This window comes from Hypanus sabinus, chromosome 2, assembly GCF_030144855.1.
Source record: "Hypanus sabinus isolate sHypSab1 chromosome 2, sHypSab1.hap1, whole genome shotgun sequence".
Classification (NCBI taxonomy): domain Eukaryota; kingdom Metazoa; phylum Chordata; class Chondrichthyes; order Myliobatiformes; family Dasyatidae; genus Hypanus; species Hypanus sabinus.
Window position 1 is genome coordinate 73,962,148 of NC_082707.1, and position 6,154 is coordinate 73,968,301.

At 38.5% G+C, this 6,154-nt stretch overlaps 1 pseudogene; it reads left to right on the forward strand.

Annotated features, from left to right (window-relative positions):
* Positions 1-107: 107 nt before the first annotated feature.
* LOC132404940 (uncharacterized) lies at positions 108-5,611 on the forward strand (annotated as a pseudogene).
* Positions 5,612-6,154: the final 543 nt, after the last annotated feature.

Genomic DNA, 6,154 nt, shown 5'->3' on the forward strand with positions numbered 1-6,154 from the left:
TACATCCTGCAAGTAAACATGAAGTACCAAAGTGCAGTATCATGTGATTGATAGTTGTAGTTGCCTTATTCCGGGGTTGTTGGTGAAGGGACTTTCCAGAGAGGGTTCTATTACAGAAAGTTTCAGCTCCGCAGCTCGGAAGATGACAACTGTACAAGAAATGAACGAGAAAAGTTACGATGAAAGTGATCACACTCTAAAATTTGTGAAAGGAAAAGGTGAAATCACAGGTAAATATAAATACAATTTTTTTATTGCCAGAAGTAGTTTGGAAGATTGAAACAGTTGAATTTACTGCTAGATTCAAATCATATGCAAATTTCTAATCTGGAATAAACAGGGTCATGGATTGAATATGATCATTTTTGTTTCATAGTGCACTAAGATTTTGTGGTCACTGAACCTCCAGCTTTCAATATCTAAAACCTGTCTAAATACTGTCAGCAGTCGTCCATATGTACAGGAGAATGCGAGAGTGAAAGTGCATGTAGTGGTAATAAGGGACAGTGTATATTGGGATCTAAATACTCTTCCTTGCACGCATGAGCAAAAGTTCTAAAGAAGCCTCACTATATGTATAACAATTCCTTAGTTTGAACCTGGAGTTGATTGGTTGGCTCAGGTACTGATGTGGGAGAAATGGGTCACAATTCATGGCGCCCTGGACACAGACATGGAGAAAAATGAACTGTTCCATTGGGACAGCCAATACCTGAATTGGGGTGGAGCCAGGCACTTTGCAAATAAAACAGTCCATTTAACTGTCTGTATTATCATCTCCGATATGATTTAACAATGAATGGTGGAACTGACAATTCCTTGGGAAGACCAGAATGAGGAGGCATTTGAACCGAAGAAAGTCAAATACCAAGGGCTAGGAGAGCAGTACCAGAGGCAGGGTTGAAGGGAATGATGTGAGCCTGTAGAGTTGGGGTGGAAAGATTTTGCTGGCCATTTGCTGGGCAGAACTTACTCTGTCTTTGGAATTATGGGGGCTGCAATGAAAAGAACCATCAGGACCATCACAGTGTCTGCTGAACAAACCTCCAGGAGGCTTTGGATCAGGAGGTGTGACCGGTGGACCAGTGCCATTGGGATAGAAGCCAGGGCCTGATCAACCCTGGCTGGGTCACCTGGGTGAGAGTCTGCTATCGAAAGACCCGAAGCACACAATGACCCCAGGTTACATCACTGTTGATGTGTCCCAGCATCAAGGAAATGAATAAAGGTGCTCAGTTAGTATTTCCATTACTCAAGACCATTAACATTTAAATCCCTGTTTCTCCAGGACCACTGTGAAGGATATTCCAATCCTATTCTGTCAAGCCTATTTCAGGCATTTCAATCTGATTCACTCACAGCTGTCAGCCAATATGTGAAACATACAGGTGGATGGAAATCAATATTCTGGGAAATGAGTCTCAATTGCGTCTTTTCCTTGACAATATTTATAGTTATTCTATACAATTGGAAGGTACTACTGAATAGAATAGGGGCATTAGTAGAAAGAATACTTAAAAGAATAATCCATTATGGCTTTTGCTTCTCATGGCTATTTTCGTATTTAGATTTCCAAGAAATATAGCAGTCTGTGGATTCAGTTATTTTTCATTTTCTGACTGGAATTTAGATGCAAATACTTGGCGACTCACCATTTCCATAAGATGAAATGACTGCATCACTTGTTATTTCAGGAGACTATGATCCCAATATTTTGCGGGCAGTAATGTCCTACAAACACGCAGTAGATTCAAACTCTCTGACTGCATGGTGTTGAAGCCTTCTGGATCGGGTAAGAAATTGAGATTTGAGAACTTCAAAGTGCCATATAACTATAAAATTGTAAATAGATCAACACTGCTGGTTTATTTTCAATAATTATTTTGATTTTACATTTTATCAGGAGAATCTTTTGCAAAGATGTGAGAGAGAATGTAATAATCTTTAGTGTCTCCACCAAGAAGTACCTGACCACACTCTATTTGGTAAAAATATTTTGGGTGCAGGTGGTGTCGAGAGTGTAACTTTAAAAAAGTTTACCTTCAACCAACTCAACCTGATTGTGACTTCGATCCCTTCTCATTTTTCTAAGCTCCAGTAAATACAAACATAGTTAACTTAGTCTCTCTTCATGAGGAATAAACAATGTGGTGAATCTTCCTTGCACTGGATTGGACATCAGTGTTCAACACTCCTGGGCTCAGGCAGTGATTTAAGAGAGAGCACATGGCAATGAGGAGTTGGGTAAAATGACTAAGTTATTTCTGCCATTCTCATTATCTAAGGCAACTTAAACCATTAAATTTTAATAAAATTTGAAATTACAGGGTCAGTACAAATTCCACTGCCCAGCGGTGAAAGCTGATGGACAGGCATGTGGACAGGAATGGCCCTACCATGAAGTTCGCAAGCTGGCCGTACTGACCAGAGAGGAGCAGCTGCATTTTGAGGAAACAGTTGCTGTACTGGCTGCAGCTGAGTACTGTGAATACAAATCAGTAAGTCTGACAAAGTGTGTGTTTCAATGTTTGTGTCTGCACTACATTTGCTTCATAGAAAATACTTTGTTGTCAGCATATAATGAATATTTAATTGTGAGTTACCTCTTTGATTAGCATGTCCAAATTGATGCAATAGACTTACATATCAAACATGTGTCCATGTCTACATTCTGTGAGTAGAAACCATATATGAACAATTTAGAAACTAAATTTCTATGAAATAGCAAATTTATTTTGCTCCTATGCTCAATATTCTTATCACAAACAAATTTCTCTAATTAGCTAAATTGCATTTTTAAAAATTGTAATCTACTCCTGAGCCCCACAGTTTAGCAGGATATGGGGGAAAGATTTAAGCTCTAACCTAGGAAGATTACAAATGCAAATTCCAAGTAAAGAAGCAGACTTCATCAGAAATTAAAGAAAGTTTGATCATTTTGTGGTAAAGTTAGTCACAGCAGCCTATAACATTTGAAGCATATTTATTTCGGTCATGCATTATAAGGGTTATCAGTGTGAAGTAATTAATTTTGCCAATTTTTTTTGCTTATCTTTTATCCACAGTGTCCTGGATGTGGAACATTTGTTGAACGCACAGTCCTGAGTAACTTGAGTGTCCGCTGCACTATCTGTACTGCAGAAAAGGGGAATGTTTACGAGTTCTGTTGGCAGTGCCTGAAACCATGGAAGGGACGTGTCCCACGTTCTGACCGATGTGATAATGAAGGGTGCACCAATTTGGAACTGGACACACTACGCAGTTGTCCATTAGTCAACCTCTTAGGTACTGTAGTGAAGAATTGCCCTTCTATTCGAGCCTGCCCAACATGTGGTAAGCTGCTCGAACACAACCAAACGGGATGTAAAAACATTATCTGTTCAAGGTGTCAAGTTGAATTTTGCTTTATCTGTCTGGAGCTGAAGAAAGTATGCCAGGCAAAAAAATCAAACTCGTGGGGTGATCTCTGTGCTAAACCAATTGCACCAAGGCAAACTTCAATCCCGAAGTGGAATCGAAATCCTTCTCAAAGAATACATTCCATAGAAAACGTGGCACAAGATTCCACCTGTATATTGATATAATTTGGTTTTAACCTGCTATCACTCCTCCAAAACTTTTGTCCTCTTTAAATTGTTGGACCTTTTGTTTGACATTCTAATCTGAACGTTCATCCTCAGCTCAAATATTGAATCAAAAATCTTCAGCCCCAGCAGAGACATCAGATCCTTGCCACTCACTCTAAGCTTCTCCCTAACAGTGTCTAAACTGGATAATTTGCAACTTTGCTGTTATGCCTGATTCGAGTTGATTTTCAGATCTCATATCTCTATGCCACCATTTCCGTCACCTACTTCCACAACTGTAACATGACACATTTCTGCCTCTGCCTATGATCCATGTCTTTGTGATGTGTGAGATTCACTGTTATACTGAACACTTGATTGCAACCTTCTTCTCTCTGTAAATTTGTACTCAATGAAGCCTCTGATGCCGATGTCCCAACTTGCACCAGCATTATTCCCATCAGTTACATTGCAATTAAGTTCCTTAACTTTGAAGCTTTCATCATTTTCAAATCTTTTCAATGATCTTGTCCTCTTTCTGTAACCTCCTCCTGCCTTACAACCCCCCCAAGATATCCGACTTCACTTTAAAATGAGCCTCCTGAACATTGCTGACTTTCATCACTTCCTCACTGTCAGCCAACAAGTCATTAAAATCTGTCTTACATCTCATTCTTGCTATCTACCAAGCAGTAACAGTGACTACACTTAACTAAATACACTTCTGGCATTATAATGACTTGCAATGACACATCTGTTCCTATAGAAATGAAAAGCATTTTTCATTTTTATGTCGTATAGTTGGTTGCACATTAAGATCAGGTTCAATGCAAATATTTTGAGAAACAATGCAAAGGAAAATATTGCTTATTTTGTTACTTCTACAGCCAAAAGAATTCACTGTGAATGATTGGCTTATAATTAATAAGATCATGTTTATTCAATAGCATATGAAGTATCATTTTGATTATTTGATGTTAAATCTTTACAATATTTGAAGAACTTGTATCAATTGTGCATTTTTACGCATCACATGATCCTGCTGAACATTAGGAATTTAAAGTACTGCAGGCCTACCCCATCAGTGAGTTGCTCACAGGGGGAGAAGATGAAGGAGCTGTGCATTGTGCCGCTGCCTGAGTCGAAGGAGATGTGCAGTCTAACAGTGAGTGACCATCTTGCTCGCTTTTCTTGTGACTGCAAGACCCTTTTGGGCATTGTTAGCATGAAATGCCGCGTGTTCGATTCACCGATTTATTGGTGGAGGGGGTGTGGAGCTGCGTGGAATTATATCTTATGTGTGTGTGTATATATATATATATATCTTATATGTGCTAAGGGGACTTTGATGTGTGTGTGAGACCGTTGGAACTGTGTTTTGCACCTTGACCCTGGAGCAATGCTGCTTCGTTTGGCTGTATTCATGTATGGTTGAATGACAATTAAACTTGAAATGAATTGAATGATTTCCATTTTGAATTTTTAATCAGTTAAATTGAACACAGCATAATATGGTTACTTTAAAAAAAATCCTCTCTTCAAATTGACTACCCTTCCTACTTTGTTTGCTTTCTAAAGATGGTCAATAATAAATTGACCAATGTTCATTCATCTATGTAGGAACCACAATTAATTTTCCTTTCCAGAATGTTTAAATAATAGATGCAAATTGATGTTGCTGAAATTTCACTGGAGCCTATTATCTTTTTCTGATTAGAACCATATGAAAATTGACAACTTTGTTACCTAATAAAACACATTTTATGTTAAGAGTATCTTCTTTGTAAATGAAGTTCAGTTATATCCAAATCCCATTTTTATAAACTATGTCCTTCCATCTCTGGTAGGTGACTGAATGCTGAAAGGTGTTGGATTGATCTGTTTCTGTAACTGGCCAGGATGGTTCTTGGGCTATGTCCACACTAGACTGGATAATTTTGAAAACACTGGTTTAGTGTAAAAATGATAGGCATCCACACCAAGCGTTTTTGAAAATACCTCCGTCTACATTAAAATGGGTATTTGGGCGAATTTTCTCCTACTAGGCATGCACAGGGCACATCCACAGAAAACAAGCGACAAGTTTGGTATCGAATCTTACTGTGTAAGTCCGCATTTGTGCAGTTGTAGACTAGAAAATCTTAAAAGGAAGTTGCCAAAAGACAGACGGCTGTTGGCTCTTGCGCAGGAGGACTTAAAACTGAAAAAAAATCAAATACTGAAGCGTATGGAGGCAACAAACAGGGAGTTCACGGATAGTATGACCCGGCTGATGACGAACATTGAAAAACTGACTAACTCTGGTGCATTAATAAAGTACCTTGTTAAATGTATAAAACATGTCTGCATCAGTGTTATCTTGCATTTCCATACAATGTTACATTAGGCTGTTACACATCTATTGTCAGAGAAGTACTTGCATAAATAGGTAAACCACCTTCATACGAGCAAGGACAGAAAACAGGGCAAAGTGAGTATACTTATTTATTCAGAAAGTTATAGGTCAAAGTATTTGGTGAGTACATTTCTAACTCTTCTGGTGAGAGGGACTATGGGTAGAATGAAAAGAGATTAGAATAAGATTAGTG